This window comes from Nesoenas mayeri (assembly GCF_963082525.1).
Source record: "Nesoenas mayeri genome assembly, chromosome: 10".
Taxonomy (NCBI): Eukaryota; Metazoa; Chordata; class Aves; order Columbiformes; family Columbidae; genus Nesoenas; species Nesoenas mayeri.
In genome coordinates this window covers 4,911,125-4,926,912 of record NC_137560.1, presented here as the reverse complement: position 1 = coordinate 4,926,912, position 15,788 = coordinate 4,911,125, and positions in this window count along the sequence as shown.

Sequence of the window (15,788 nt, the reverse complement as noted above, 5' to 3'; positions counted from 1 at the left end):
TGATGTAATCCTCAGGGTGACCCTCATGTGCTTTTGCCATCATATGACACTCCACTGAATATACAAAGTTCCTTTGTGTACAGAGCACTTATTTATAACTCTCAGAAGTTTGATCAGACCTTTTTTTTTGGTCCTTTCTGAAGAGACTGCTTTTGATTTGAAGACTTGAAGATTACTGTAAAAGTCTTTTGAGTATTTACGCAACCTCATTTCTGTGAATTTGAAACTGAGCCTTTTCAACTGCAGAGAAAGAAGTACTGCTTTCTGTCTCATTAACAATGAGATTAAACCAGCAATTGCAATCCAAAGTAAAATTTTATGGCAGCACTGAAATGGATTCCGTTGCTTTCACTTTTCATTTGCAAAAAAAAATGTGGGAAAAAGTGATTCATTAAAGGTAGCTTGCAACGGGAAATATTTTTAAGCTGAAATCCTACTGAGGTAAGGTTTGGGGTTTTTTAATGATACCTTAGGCAAAAGCAAGTTTATCCCATATTCACCAACACCAGTTGCAAGAACAGCCAGGAATCCAGAGGAAAAAAGCCCAGAAGGACAGACAGAGAAAAACAAGGAACTGCAGGTAAAAGTAAACCCGTCCTCGACTCAGGACACAAGTCTTGCGGCAGCTTTCATGCTCTGGCATAAGATCTTTACAGCAGAGTGGAATAGTCTGTATTTTATCCCCACTTCATGAAGGAGGTGAACTTAAATATTTATTAGGGCTTGTGTTCTGAATCACTGTTAATTCTCCTCAACAATGAGGCATTTCAAATCCTGGTCTTTCTAATTTCGCTGTTATTCGTTGTACACCAGCCTAACAGTTTGGTCATATAAATTGATTCAGATCTTAAGGTCATATACATCAAAGTTGTTATCTGGACTGCCTGAAAGCACAAGTAGGTCCATACCACAGATAATGAATGTTCGGAGTGTGTCACCTCTTTCCAGAGCCGGATCTTCCCAACAAATGTTCTTCTTGGAGTCCCCAGGGAGGGCAGCAGAGCCATTCATCTTTTAAATGCTGGGGAAAACTGTTGCTCTTACTTCATAAGTGTAAGGATGGTGGATCCACTTCTCTCTGTGTGTCTGGTGTAAAACGAGAGTACCCCCCTAGATCATCAGGGGGCCCTGACCAGAACACCTGACGTGCTGCTCTCCGCACGCACCGGAGAGGATGATGAGGACGAGTTACCGACCCCTCCAGCTCGAAGGCAGCGCGTGTGGCAGCCAGCACACTCCTGATCTCTCAGTGAGCGCCTCTGTTTGCTGGTCACAACCACAATACCGCGGCTGGACTTGCGACAGAACACACTAGTGTTACAGAAACCTCTGTGCATACATTAGGTTCTATTTACTGCGGGTTTGCATTTCTATTTTTAGGTTGCTGAAAGCCGTGGGCTTGTCAGATGCATATATTCATCTGCAGAACTGGGGATGAACTCAGTGACCCAGAAAGTCCTTTCAACTCCCATGTTTGTAATTTATTTTGTGTCACATTATAAAGTAAATGAGGAGTTACACCTTGTCACCGTTCGATTAAACATTTCCAAACAACACTGACTTTCATTCTACCTTCAAAAACAAGATATTCCTTCTGAATTGAATCATCTGACATGGCACAGATGCACTGAGGGTGATATTTTTCAAAAGCAATGTCTTCCAGGAACATAAACTCCATTATTCAAAAGGAAAGGGACAGAGGTACCTAAATGCTCTTAGCGCTGAGCGGGATTTACGTTGAGCCTTTTCAGAAATTATTATTTAAATATTTGACTAACATAAAGGGCATTGTAGATTTTACCCCAAAGTTTTCAGTAACCTAAAGTCAGACAAACTGAGATTCTTTCAGTTTGTTGCTTTGATTAGAGAGGTACCAAAACTGGAACCTCTGTCAAACAACAGGGGGAAATACTGGTGCTCTGGACACCATCAGATGATCAATTAACTCCAGCTTTGGCCTGAAAGAGGCTAGAAATGGTGACTTTTAAGACATGCCACAGTGGTCTGGCAGACACAACCTTTAACTTTTAACTCTCTAGAATTATGGCACTTGGTTTTTGTCATCCTGGTCACTGTTAATCTGGGTTCAGAAAGAACCACTGACTTATTTTGAATTTTGATAAAGGCATTCTCATCTCTTTTTTTATGTTACTCTACATACATCACATAAGTTATGTAATTATTCCATGACTTACGGATGACCTCACTAATCAGTTGAAGCCAAAATATTTAGTTATCTTCTTTACTCAGAAAAAAAATCAGCAAAGTGGTTAATACAATATTTATATAATCTATAACTGAATCATTCAGAAAATCAACATATATTCTTTAAAAATAGATTCTCTTTGACTCTTCATGGAACTACTAAGAGGTTCTCATATGATAACATTCTTGAATTATCATTTATACAAGTTTCAAACCAGTGACCACCCATTGCTCTCCCTGCGGACCCACTCTCTGTGTCATCAGGATCCCAGTGAACGCAATGCTATCAAGAATTACCCATAACTTACTCCTGCAGCCCCCAAGCTGCCCTTACAAACACTTCATATGGTGATAATTCCATTCTGCCCAGCCCATGGTTGGGCTTAGCTAAGCTTAGCTAAGGCACAGATCAGAGTGGGGACGACGCTCCTGCCCTGCAATGATGTGCAGGTTTTGTGTCACATGGAGGATCTTGTGCTGCCCCTGTCCCCAGGAAAGCAGGGAATACATCTGATTTATTAAAGCACAGTCAGTTTGCATCTCCTGTCTTCAAGGAGCCAAATGGCCAAGACTCTCACTGAATCTGTTGGGCAGGCTGAATCAGCATAAGCATCTTGTATGACCTCTTCAAAAACAGTTTTAAAAGTATAATCCAGTTTATGTACTTGCATAAAGCCCGAACTTCCTTGAAAGTGGAATCTGCAAGTGGCTTTTTAGCCAAAGGACGTTTATTTCTAGATCTTTGTCTACTGTATTATATAGCAGGTGTAATTTTTACCTCGTGCTTACATTTTGGATATACCTAATAGACAAGAGATGTTAGACTATCTGTTTTTCTTCCTACCTGTACTTTTTTAGATGTCACTGTAATGAGAATAGGCAGGCTTTAATTAGCATGGTCTTAACTAGGGATCTGTTTGTGAAGCTTGAATACACCAGCTATTCTTCCACATTACTCTCGAGGGAAAAAGTAGAATTGAAGATGAACTACAGACCCAAGAATGGAGTTTCTGGTGGAGTTTCTTTAAATCTCTGAGAGAAATCAGGTCTTTTGTGGAGCGCTACGGGGCTTTATTTGTTGATTAAATAAAGGAATTGCTAACTACTTTTGATGTAGCAGGTCCATCTGTTGAGAACTGACACTGCTTTTAGCAGCTGTGCCACTGGAATTAATTACTGCATTTTCTACATTAGCACCAGGCAGCAAAACTTCGTAAACTAATGTAACGAAACGAGGTTTTCATTTTGATAGTTAGGATTCAGTCACCTAGGCCTTGAATTTGCTCAGCTTTGTTTTCCTGCCCATTATTATTAATGACTGAGTAGCCTATCTCAGACCTTTCTCCACCGGTGTCCAGAAGGGAACAAAACGTGTTTGTGTGTAAATCCTTTCTGCCAAAGAGAGGAAGACTGAACCGTTAAAACCAGAAAAGGTGGCAGCGTTAGTGCAAGCCATTACATTTATATCCTTTCGGTGTATTTATCGAATTCCCTTGAAACATTCTTGGGCTGATTTTTTGCCAATGTCTCTATGGACACCCACATCTTACCATGATTCAGTAGCGAAGTTCCATCCTCTTTTTCTGGCCTTCCTACCCCAGTGATCCCCACTGAAGCCCAGATTTTCAGTCTGTGTTATCAGAGACAGGCCGTTTGGCGCTGGGGTTGTTTTTTACCAGATGGTTAAAGCATCTGTGGTGTTATTTCTCTTCTCTGAAGAGTGATAGTAACCAAAAAAGTCCACCATGGGTTCAGGTCCAGTGCAGAACAGAGCGATCAGCCAGACACCACTTTCTTTATGACTTTTAAGACCATGCTGTGAACAGGCGCTGGATTTTTCTGCAGTCATTGAAATAGGAGAAAAAAAGATCCGTTAAGTAAGGAAATTGCCATTGAAGCCATAATGAGTAGGGGACACAACCAAAGCACCAAAGCAAGCACCATTCCACAAGCAAAGCCGTTCTAGGAGCGACTCAGTGCACGCAGGGCCCTGAGCTGGCAGGTCACCTTCCCCAAATGTCCGGGGGAGCAGGTTGGAACAGAAACAAGAAACAGCCCATAAGGACACAAGAAATGCAGGAATTCACTGTCACCCCTTAATGACAGTAGCTTGGGGGTGGCAGGAAGGCCAATACACATCTTCCTGATCAGCTGCAAAGCAAGAGCAGGTTCCTTGTTCTCTGACTCCTGAAAGTAGCACGAGATCCCAAAGAGTGACGGCATGACAGAGAAGAGAGCCAAAGCACGACAGCTTCTATAAAACTCCCTATCTGCCATGCATGTGTGGCCATGCTATCCGTTAGGTAAGGAGATTTATTATTTATTTCAATAGTTTTAGCTTTGTTCCTCTCTGTGCAGTGGGATGTGATGCCTGCTGTAAGACCTTCTGCAGTGCTTGCCAAGCTTCCGACCTTTCACAAAGACCCCGTGCAAACCGGCAATGCTGGGAATCGGTGAGCCAAAAAGATGTGGAAGTTCTCACTTATTTGCACCCAGCTCCCCCAGAAGTGGCCACAGGCTGCTGTACTCACCCTTGATGAAATCTCAGCCATGCTCTTCTGAGACAGCAAAGTCTCAAACTCTGGTTTAAGGACGAGCAAAGCGGAAGATGCAGCTGAGCTCTTGCTGGTTGCCAACCACGCTGTCAAGCCTCTTGACCAGCTTTTGCTGGCCCACATCCCATTCCTACTGGGCATTAAAATCAGCAGGTTCCTGGTGATGGCAGGGCCAGCCTAAGCCCAAACTGGTTGACGATGTGGCGCACTGACAAATGGCACACGCTGGAGGTACCAGAGGGATCCAGAAACAAAAGCAGAAAATCTTTGCACTTGTGTTCTATTTATCGTCCATCACGTGATTCTCAGGGTAATCGGTGGCAGCAGTGATAACCATTCATAAAGCTTCACGTTCCAAACCTGCCCCACCAGCAGCTCGTGAGAAGGGCAAGGAATACATTGAGGATGAGCTGGGAAAAGCCCCAGCGAGCACAGAGGAAGGAGAATTCTTCAGTGTACTTATGCACAGGCTTTGCCTTTTAAAATATTGCAATGGTTTATAGGCAACACCTCAAAAATCAGCCACTGGCACTAAATTTAAGCATTGGCATTTGGGCTTCTGTAGTTTGTTTGTGGGTGTTTTGTTGGGTTTTTGCTTGTTTGTTTTTATCCTGATATCTGCAAAAGAGTTCTTGGAAAGATGGGAACAAGATTTGTCCCCCTTTCTCTTAGCCCACAGTCCATCTTATTTCACAGAGCTGAGATTACCAAGAGAGCTGTTCCAGAAATTCAGTGGTTCTATAACTAACAGAGCACGAGGGGGCTGAACTGGAAATTTGGCACTTTCAGCACAAATGCCACATAGAAGAAAAAACAGTTCAGATCTTCAGTGGTGGCCAGACTTGTAAAGAATACGGTTTAATAGGCAGGTGGCCAGACCCTCCAGCCACGCTGCATAGACTGATCTGCTAGTACAAATTTTAACTCATTTGTCCAAATTTATGCCTTGATTTGCTGGGCGCTAAGAATAAAAACCACAAGCAGCAAGGTGAGAGAACCAGCATTGCTGTCAAGTCTCCCCCGGTCAGGTTTCCCCTGGCGAGGGCTCGTGTTCTTCCTCCCTCTGCTCTCTTGAAACTCACTTGGAAGAATTTTCTTCACGCTGCTGAGCGCAGTTTTAGACTGGCCGGCTTAAACAACTCCGCGTGAGAATACTTGTATTCTGTGGCAGGAGCCCTAGTGGTCTGCAATCGTGTGAACATTGCCAGCCTTCTGCTGTAAACATACCAGCACAGTGGACTGACCACAGTGTCTGCCCTCACACAGCCGTGTGCACCGAATGCACCGAACCCTCCAAGAGGGACTGACTCCTGGTGAGGATGTTGCAGAGGTGCCGGCTTTATATGAGCAAGGGAGAGCTGGGCACGACGTGGCTGTCACAGGGACAGCACAGCTGTGAAGAGCAAGATCTAAACCAGTCAGGGACCAACTGCCACATTCACAGAATCCCAGAATGTCAGGGGTTGAAGGGCCCTGGAAAGCTCATCCAGTGCAATCCCCCCATGGAGCAGGAACACCCAGATGAGGTTACACAGGAAGGTGTCCAGGCGGGTTGGAATGTCTGCACAGAAGGAGACTCCACAACCCCCTGGGCAGCCTGGGCCAGGCTCTGACACCCTCACCCCCAACAAGTTTCTTCTCATCTTTCAGTGGAACCTCTTGTGTTCCAGTTTGCACCCATTGCCCCTTGTCCTGTCACTGGTTGTCACCAGAAGAGCCTGGCTCCATCCTCCTGACACTCCCCCTTTCCGTATTGATCCCCAGGAATGAGTCCCCCCTCAGTGTCCTCTTGTCCAGCTCCAGAGCCCCAGCTCCCTCAGCCTTTCCTCACACGGGAGATGCTCCACTCCCTTCAGCATCTTGGTGGCTGCGCTGGACTCTCTGCAGCAGTTCCCTGTCCTGCTGGAGCTGAGGGGCCACAACTGGACACAAGATTCCAGGTGTGGTCTCCCCAGGGCAGAGCAGAGGGGCAGGAGAACCTCTCTGACCTACTGACCACCCCCTTCTAATCCACCCCAGGTCCCATTGGCTTCCTGGCCACAAGGGCCCAGTGCTGGCTCATGGTCACCCTGCTGTCCCCAGGACCCCCAGGTCCCTTTCCCCTACACTGCTCTCCAACAGATTGTTCCCCCACACTGATCTTCTGGCCCCCTCTCCATGGACCTGGCTGGCACCTCCTGGCTTTCTTGCCTCTCTGTCCATGACTTTCTGCACAATTTCCAGTGGGTACTAAAGGTGACAGATCCCCTAGCCCTGCCTGGAGCGTGTCCATCACTGGGACAACATGTCCCAGTGTTCGGGCTCCTTTAGCTTTAGCTGGCACTGGCACCAACGCTGCCTTGGCTCGGAGCTTTCCATGGGCACCTGGGGCAGCAAGCTTAGTCCTCTTAATAAAACAACAGGGAAACTAGTTTAGTTAAAACCATGTTCAAAAGCAACCTAACTCAAGACTAGTCAAATGTATCTGCTTACACACGATACTGACATTCCTCATATTAATTACAAGAAATATCCTGATGTGCTTTGATAGGAACTCATTGTATGAACCAAGCCGAAAGAGGATTGCTGCAGCCCAGGAGGCTTGCATGGGCCATTCGGAGAGCACACACAAAAGCACTCAAACACGCCAGGAACACACTTCTCTCCCACACGTTCTCCTCATTTTCTTACACTGTTCCTTCTTTCTGTAGCCTCATGTGCCTCTCCCCAGCCCCTGGTGGCCAGTAAACGTGCTAGCTGATGCCTTTAAGATGGAGAAACGCACACTATGCAGTCTGTACTACCAGACTCCGCTAAATTGCCAGCTGCTTTTTTGGAATTGAGCTGTTCCTAGGCGTCATGCCAAACAATCCCTGCCCACGGCACATCCAGCTGCTCCACGTTGCTCAACAGTCCATCCTAACCCCTTGCTGCCATTTTTTCCTTGCTGCCTCTTTCATTTTCTTGCATACCTCCCTCTCTTTTCTTAAATCCGCCCCATGCGTACACCCTTTCTCCTCACTTTATCATTTCTCTTCCTGCCACTTCGCCTTCTCACCCCCACCAAAAAAACACACCATTTTTTCTACAAATAGGAATTTGGGGCTAGAGCAGTGGCTGCTTTTGCAGCTTCTATCTGCCTCTGAGGAAGTAACATCCCTTCTGAAACAGGACACAGGTGAAAACCGGCCTTCAGAGCAACGGGGGAAGCAGCAATGACAATTTTGCACCTTACAAATGACACAGAGAAGGAAGAAGATGGATTTGTTGCCCATTTGCTGACAGATGTTCTGTCTGGTTTCTCAAAAGAGCCCTGAGCTCCGCGGGTATGATGAAGCAGCAGAAGCGACAGTCGCTCTTTACAGCTCTTGGAGGAGCCTTCCCGGTGAGAGTGAAGAGTCTGACCCACGTCAGAAGAGGAATCGGGAAAGCTCATGACAACAATGATTCTGAGGGTAATAAGAGACAAAGGGAAGGAGGAAAAGGCATGAATTCCTACCCTACTTTCTGCTGCCCAACCAGCTTCTGCAAGTAGATTGGAAAGGCAGAACACAAATACCATCTTCAGTGCTCAGCCCTTCTCTGGGCTGGAATTCCAGAGACTCAGGGGGGTTGAGAACAGCACGAAGAGCCCAACCTCATACTTTACTGAGGTGAAAGATCCTTTAGCCTCTGCCTAACAGCTCTTAGAAGTAAGGTGTTCTCAGCTATTCCACACCCTCATTGTTCCAATTGAAAGCCAAGCAAGCTTTTAGCAAATATTTTTTTTTACAGAAAGTAAACATTCAATCAGAAAAGATATATACATGTACATTCCTATGTTGTTGAAAGAAAAAATAAAATACCCAGGCTTTCATCCACACAGCACAAAGGAAAAAAGGTAGAAGTTGAATACGCAAACTTTTTCTCTTCCCCTACCATTCTGGTATTGTACCCAAAAACTGTAACTGGGGAAACCCACAAACCCTAAAACCCACTCCCAGTGATGCAAAGCCAGGCCTGTAGTTTCACCGGCAGCCTATAGGAAGGTGCAATTCAGAGACATCTAGAAGGTGCCACCACCTCTGATGAACGGCCAGCAGCACAGCAGAAGGTGCCAGTTACAGCCAAGAGCCCTGTGAAACAGGTGCCTCAAAACTGGATTCATTCCTGTTCCAGCTGGTTCCTCAAGTCACATCAGCAGAGACCGGAACTGATACCTAATGGCTTCTCAGCAGCTCGCACAAACCCAGCAGCATGACAAGAACCCGCATGAGAAAAGCAGCGCTTGTGTTCATGGCGAGATCTGAAGGCATCAGGTCTGAAGGCCAAAGACCACGACCGCCTCGCCAGGGAGAACAGACGGAGGGCGGGGAGCATGGGCTGACACTTAGTGCTGACACTGTGTGGTCAGTTCTGTTTGGCCCCGCTCTTTGAGCACGGTCAGATGTGCTGCTTCAGCTTAGCTGGGTCCCCACTTCATCCTCATCGTGGCAGCACCTTTGGATACACTGACAGAGTTGCACCCTGTTCTGAGTCTGCCCAGTAACCTGATTTGTTATTCAGATTCAAGCATCTGGAGTCAGGAAAGAGTAAACACCGACTTTTTGCCAACAGATGTGAAACACAGCAGACCTGAGGCATGGCAGGCTGTAGTGGTAACTACCAGTGCTGAAGCAGCTATGAACAGCTGTCCCTGCAGCTGTCCCCGGCGGGTGAGGCACCGGCAGCACGTTCCTGGGCTGCTCGGGTCACGCTTGAGCTGTTTGACCCGAGTGTTTGCACTGACCAAAACCAACTCGCCACCCTAAGCATGAAAGTCATAGGATCATAGAATGTCCTGAGCAGGAAGGGACCCCCAAGGATCATCAAGTCCAGCTGCTGTCCCTGCACAGGACACCCCACAGGTCACCCCGTGTGTCTGAGGACGTTGTCCAGTCTCTTCTTGAACACTGTCAGGTTGGGGCCGTGACACCTCCCTGGGGAGCCTGTTCAGTGTCCAGCACCTCTGGGGGAAGAACCTTTTCCTCATGTCCAGCTGACCCTCCCTGGCACACGTTCCTGCCGTTCCCTGGGCTCTGTCACTGTCACAGAGCAGAGCTCACCCTGCCCCTCCTGCTCCTGCTGAGGAACCTGCAGCCCATGAGCTCTGCCCTGTCTGCTCTGCTCCAGCTGAGCAAACCCAGGGACTGCAGCCGCTGCTCACACGGCTTCACCCCAAACCTGCACCAACTTCATGGCCTCTTACTGGTGATAGATGGGAATTCTGCCCTTATGGAGAAAGGTAAACCCACAAATAACTTGCTTTTACAAACCAAATCTTATTTTTGAGACCTGTTACTAAATAACCACATGACTGGCAGCTAAAAAGAATTAATGCTTTCCCCACCCTAATAAAGCACAAGTTCAGTCCATTCTTTAGACTCAGGTAAGATCACACTCCAAAAACCTTCTCCCAAAGCTGTCAGCAGCATCGGCTCAATGCTCCTCCCTGACGGAAACACCGGCCTCTAAACGGAGACAGATGAATGCTCAGCTTAATAAGGCTCGTGGTTCATTTGGCGATAACAGGAAGCGAATATCCTACTGCTGGGTCAAATACTTCACTCTTTATCTCTTGAAAAAAATCTCGAGCTGCATTAATTTCAATTCCAGGGTAGAACGCACACAGGAAAATAAGCTAAATAACATTTGAGATTAGCTGAAGCTGCCTGTTTTCTCAATATAATTTGGAATGAGGATACAAACTGGTCTAGTTAGAAACGGTCACATCACCAGAAATGAAGGGAAAAATGTTTGTGATTATGCAGTTGCCCAATGGAGCGTTTTCTTTAGTTAAAGTCAGCACGCACCTGAGTTACACCTACAATTTCTGTGTGAAAAACAGGGAGAAAGGTTTCAAGGAGAAGATAAAGGAGAAACTATCTTGTTAACATCAAGTAATACAAAGTAGCATAAACTAAAATGAACAGTTGTTTTTCCCTTCCCTCCTTAGATACGGAGCTTTGTAATTCCTCAAATACATTGCTGTTTGAAAAGCAGTAACCATCAGTATCAGAAAACATACTGTTATTGAGAAAAATGGACTATGCAGGCACTAGCAATAATTTCTTTTAAAAAATTCTTCTCTTTTACTATGTATGATCTATCTAAAACTGTTATTAAATCATGAGCTTTTAAGTTTTTCCTGCCCATTAAGCCTATTATAGTAGTTTAGTACCGGACATTCACAACTCAAATATCCACCTGCTGACATTTTAAGAAATGAAATCACAGAGATAATATTTTAAATGTAAAGTTGTTCAAAATTCTTGCAACATAAAGAGATGTGGGCAGGTAAATTTCTGGCCTTTGCAGGGTGTCCTTCTAACCCGACATCTGATTCAGTAAAAAGACACAGTGTTCATGGCTTCCGCATCCACCTAAGCCGAGCTTTGCCCATGTACGTAGCCTTAATCAGCAAGAAGTACATTACATATATATTGCTATTTGCCTAGGACAATATACTACGGTTTAAGTACAATTTAAACTTTCTCTCTGGTTTCCTCCAGCATAATCACAAAAATCAGCTTTCATTACACTGTTCCTGCTTGGTACGTTATCCTTACTTCAGAAAAGGTCTGATTTAATATCTAGAACCAGATCCAGCTTGTTCGCTTCTTTGCTTTTTTTTTTTTCTTTCCATTTTAAATGCATTTACTGGATCTAAGACATTTTCACAGAATCCCAGAATGCCAGGGGTTGAAGGGCCCTGGAAAGCTCATCCAGTGCAATCCCCCCATGGAGCAGGAACACCCAGATGAGGTTACACAGGAAGGTGTCCAGGCGGGTTGGAATGTCTGCACAGAAGGAGACTCCACAACCCCCTGGGCAGCCTGGGCCAGGCTCTGACACCCTCACCCCAAACAAGTTTCTTCTCATCTTTCAGTGGAACCTCCTGTGTTCCAGTTTGCACCCATTGCCCCTTGTCCTGTCACTGGTTGTCACCAGAAGAGCCTGGCTCCATCCTCCTGACACTGCCCCTTTCCATATTGATCCCCAGGAATGAGTCCCCCCTCAGTGTCCTCTTGTCCAGCTCCAGAGCCCCAGCTCCCTCAGCCTTTCCTCACACGGGAGATGCTCCACTCCCTCCAGCATCTTGTTGGCTGCGCTGGACTCTCTCCAGCAGTTCCCTGTCCTGCTGGAACTGAGGGGCCACAGCTGGACACAAGATTCCAGGTGTGGTCTCCCCAGGGCAGAGCAGAGGGGCAGGAGAACCTCTCTGACCTACTGACCACCTCCTTCTAACCCACTCCAGGTCCCATTGGCTTCCTGGCCACAGGGGCCCAGTGCTGGCTCATGGTCATTTTACAAGCACTTCTCTTGATTATTACAAAATGCGATGGTTAAGAGCAGCATGTCCCAAAGTGGCAGACACAGATTCAGCGTTCGAGATCAGGTCTCAGATTAAAGGAAAGACAGTTCCCTCCCTTTTGCACTGAGAAGCAGAACTACCATCCACCGCTTACTCTTAAAAGAGAGGAATAGGATGAAATCCTCTTTTGAGTAGCTTGTACACAATTGTTTTTCTCAGCAACCACTAATGAATATTTGCTTGAAACTTCTGTATATAAACATTCAATATAATACTCAAAACAATCACACTAACTAGCTGCTTTGCTTGTTTTTGAGCTCACAGAGGTGATGGTCATAGTTTTTCCTTGTTTTCCCTAAGTCTTTGTGTGGAAAAACACCGTTTCCTGGTCCTGTAGGTCAATCTACATCATCAGCCTTCAAAAACCACAAAGACTGCCAATCTATTTTTGAAACCGTAACTTCTGTAAATATTTGTGTAGCTGAATTTTACCGTCTTATCCAGTGGGATCTCCAAAAAGCACCTACGCCTTTTCTTCGCCTTCATCCTGTAAAATGAGGTACATGGGGACTTTCAGGTCTGCTTCTCCTTATCTTGAGGCACCTAAGCCCATCTGAAAATCGGCCCCGTTCCTCCTCTGGGAAGTCAGTAGCCGGTGTTGAACCCTCACGTGCCAGAAGGGAGTGACCAGCACTGCAGCACTGAATCCAAGGCAGCAGGAGCGTGATGTGAGCTGGCAGATTCCTTCCCAGAGACCCAACCCAGCAACATCTGCAGCTGGACCGCGGCCGGTGACCCCCGGGACGCATGGGCGACGTTCCCTCCCTTCTACACGGAAAAGAGTAACACAAATTCATGTTTTAATCCATAGCTCTTTCCTAGACAAGCTTTTAATCTAAATAATCTACGGTTTTCTTATTAAAGCATCTTTGACTCATGGCATTTTACTATTTCAACAGGGCTGTTCCGCTGCCATTTGCGTGTGTCTCTATAATGTTTCTCCCTTAGATGACCCTGCAGGTAAAGCCCCCGTTATTGCAAATGCAGAACTCTGCAATCAGGGCGAGTGCCCCAGCAGATACGCTCTGCGAGTTTATCGCACACAATTCAACAAGCCTTTTTGATGCCTCAGTAAAAACTGTCACGTTGCTCTCCAGTTATAACACGGGTCAGCTGGTGTAACGCCCTGACTGTGGGCAGCTACACAAACAGTAAGCACAATAGTTCTAAGAGTCCTGCCCGGGGACATAAGAGTTGTTAAACTACAGTATAAAGCCAGACTTGGTATTAGTAGGGGCCAATATCAGTTCATTAAGCCAGGAATATCCTTGAATCCGTGGGGCAAACCTCAGCCTCGCCCTCAGACTTCAATCATGGTCCTTCAGGGGTGTCTCTGCTAATTCTGCTGGATAAACATAATCCAACACATTTTGGAGAGTATATGAGAAATTAAGATGTAGTTTCAGGAACGCGTCACCCCTGTCACCAAAAGCATTTATTCCCTTTCCCACGCCAGAACAAGTGGCCGCGGCTGGTGAGTGACGCCGGTTACACCAGCCTGGTCACGCCACAACCACCCCAGGAAAACCTCCGCAAACAGCCCAGAGGATGCTCCCAAATAGGAGCACGGAGAATTAACCTTCCAGTTCTGCAGTGAACTTGGGTTTAAGTTTCCCATTTGTCTCAGATAAGAAGGAGCGTTCATTTGGCCCCGCGCTGAAAGAGCAGCCGATTGCAACGGCACCTTCTTCAAACACAAAACCAACAAGCAGAAAACGCAATTCCTTTTCTCTTTTATTGATACTGCCAATGTGACTACCTTTACGCAGGCAGATTGCTTTCCTACATTAAATGCTTTTTTATTAATTTAGAAGTAACGTTTTGCCTTCTATACCTCCTAAGGTTATCCAATGAACACACAGATATACTTTTAAGAAGTTTCCACATTTTTTTCTTTAACATTTCTTTTTTCAGATCTGTGTAAAGGTTACTTGGCAAGAACACATGCATATGACGTTAAATGGAGACCAATCCACCACTAAAAGGTAATGCACATAAAACGTAATACAGTACTTTGACATCATTTCAAATAAATACCCACATACAAATGTAGTAATTTTAAATGCAACAATATTCCTTATGAATCAATACTGTAACAGAAGATGGAAGTATAAGTCCCCACATCTAGGAATAATTATGCTTCTTGTTCCAGGAAACAGAAATCTTCTCCCAGCTGGCAATATTATTTCAATTTGTACTTTTGTAAGGAGCGGGAAGGTTTCCCCGCGGCGAGTATCAATTCAATCGTTCGGATGAGCCTCAACAAGCGGCCGGGGTCGGGACAGCTTGTTGATGCGCTTCTCCATTTCTGTTTCCTGAAATTACACTGATTAGATACAACATGCAAGAGAAGATCCCGACGTTTTGTTGTTCTCGTTTGCAAACGACACTATGGTTAACTGCGTCCACCACCGTACAAAGCTAACATAACAGCAATATTCCTGATACGTTCTCTGTACTGTTACCACAAACGTGTTCAGACATCTTGCTCATTTGCTCAGCATGAGTCCATTTGGTTCCCAAAGTGTATTTGGGTTTGTTTGTAGGTTTTGTTTTTTTTCCTCTATACCCCTGAATTTGCATGATGAAATATCATTGACTAACAGAATTTTTTACAATTCCTTGAATATATAATCTCTATAGTAAGACTACCCATTAAAAATGTGCAAAAGGGGAGTTCACTTTGCACTTATTGCTCCACGTCTTTAATAAACTCCAAACCAGCCGTTCCGTTTCTTCTAAGTTGCAGGACTCAGCCTACGCTACCCTAAGAGTCTCCCTTCAACTGATTAAAGGCACTACTGGCAATAATGAATGACAGAAAGGCGCTGAGAAGTCACACCCTATCATTGACAACTTTAGAATTTTCCTTTCTAAATGTACCATAATTTGGCACAATAAAATGAAAAAGTAACAAAACAATTCCAATTTGGAATTTCACTGGTACAGTTGTATAAAATTCTGTTAATCACTAATACTTCAACTTCCTAAAACCCAGGAATTCTGATATTTATAGTTAATACTAGTTATTTAATATTTTTCAAGTGCCTATTACTGTTTTAACCAGAGCAAAGTCAAGTTTTCTTCTTGTTACATTGAACTATTCCTAAGAATAATAATACAATATGAAAAAAACCCCAGAATTTGAATACCCTGGATTTCTTAATGAACATGGCAGTTAAAAAAAAAATCAGTAATTTAAACATAAAACTTAACTTTTTATGATCATAAAAAAGCTGAAGCACAGTTTAGCAGAGCTCCTGCTTTTGTCCAATCTCTTTTCTAATCACAATCTAGAGCCCCTAACAAAATCTCTGCCGTACAAATTCCAAGATCACAAGCCCAAACCGGAGGGAGACTATGACCACAAACCATCTTATAAACTCTTCTACATAAGGAATTAAAGAAGCTAAAGAAAAATATCCAAATATCAAAAGTGCACAGGTTTAACAATCAGATAAAAAACTGAGCGTCTGCAATGAAATACAAAATTCCCCCACCCGAACGTTTCTAGTAGATCATCAACTAATACGGTGATCGTTACATTTGCAGGTTTCTTCAGCACTTGTAAGTTTTCTTACTGCAGCAGCACTTACAGGTAAAGCTTGTTTGTTTTATAGCTTCAGGCATAGAAGGGAAGTTTCAGGTAGTACATG